This window comes from Pseudophryne corroboree (assembly GCF_028390025.1).
Source record: "Pseudophryne corroboree isolate aPseCor3 chromosome 7 unlocalized genomic scaffold, aPseCor3.hap2 SUPER_7_unloc_6, whole genome shotgun sequence".
Classification (NCBI taxonomy): Eukaryota; Metazoa; Chordata; class Amphibia; order Anura; family Myobatrachidae; genus Pseudophryne; species Pseudophryne corroboree.
The window spans coordinates 860,220-861,571 of record NW_026967615.1 but is presented as its reverse complement, the minus strand read 5'-3'; the positions used below and the strand labels follow the sequence as shown (position 1 = coordinate 861,571).

Genomic DNA, 1,352 nt, shown 5'->3' with positions numbered 1-1,352 from the left:
TTCACCCTTAAATAAAGATTTTCTTAATTCCTTACCTGTGTGCTAATTAGATATCACCTTGTTTTCACATTAAACAGACTTCCACATGAGAAAGCAGCAAGGATGCAGTGGCGTTAATGTTTCCTGGTGTCAACCTGTATTATTTCAGTAGACATTGAAATGAGGATGCATCTTGCTGCCTTTCCAATGAAGCAAGTTTAATTTAGTAATAGGTGAAAAACCATCCTTACAAAGGTGTTAATCAGAGACTTGGCTTTGTGGACACTTTTCAGAGAACAAATTTGTTAGCATAAAAATAAAGCCAGAAAATGAAGAGCTGTTTAATCACTCAATTGGATTTTTTTGCCAGCATATTTCTTTTTCTCTGCAACCCACTGCTAAATTGTGCTTCCTAGCTGTTTTTATAAAATCACTGAATCAAATCTAACTCTGATTACATCAGAGAAGGCCAGGTACCCTACACCATAAGAGGGGGTTTGAAATTTTGACTTGTCTACTTAAAGATCACCAAAATCTGATAACAAGGTCAATTACGTCCCTGGGTGGGATTGAACCACCAACCTTTTGGTTTATAGCCATACACACTAACTGATTGCGCCACAGAGACACTTTGCAAAAAGTACATACTGACAAAGTCTAATAAGCATACATCTAGAACGTTTCCTAGAAAAACTTTAAAAAGTCAATAATCTGGAGAGTTTTTGTAAGATGTTTCTTCCATCAACCAACGAAGAAACACATTGGTACATTCCCATGATGAGTGAGTGCTTCAGGATCTCTTGCACTTACATGTGCAGCAGAGTACTGCAATGGAAGCATGCTGGGCCCATAACCCAGCGGTAGGCAGATTGAAACTATCCTCTGCTATATGCATTTTTTTTTGTTAATTAAAGTAATCCAAAACTGGGATTGATATTTTGGCTCTTTTATTTTTACTTAAAGTACAATAACTTTTACCATTTTAATTTGTTTTAATAGTATATTGACAGTATTGTTTTCTTTCAAAAATCCACTTAATTTTCTTAACCCTATTATTAAAATGGTAATTGACAAAAACAAACTACATTGTCACCAGAAGAGCAATACAAAATGTACAAGTGATATATTAAAATCATCTTTCCAGCTTGAATTTCAATGATGCATTGGGGCAACGATTTTGTGAGAAACATCTTCACCCTTAAATAAAGATTTTCTTAATTCCTTACCTGTGTGCTAATTAGATATCACCTTGTTTTCACATTAAACAGACTTCCACATGAGAAAGCAGCAAGGATACAGTGGCGTTAATGTTTCCTGGTGTCAACCTGTATTATTTCAGTAGACATTGAAATGAGGATGCATCTTGCTGCCTT

General features: G+C 35.2%; 1 non-coding gene across 1 annotated transcript; it reads right to left on the bottom strand.

Annotated features, from left to right (window-relative positions):
• Window positions 1–533: 533 nt before the first annotated feature.
• Window positions 534–607, bottom strand: TRNAY-AUA (transfer RNA tyrosine (anticodon AUA)). The gene has a single exon. It is a non-coding gene; the product is annotated as a tRNA-Tyr (tRNA).
• Between the last annotated feature and the right edge of the window lie 745 nt (window positions 608–1,352).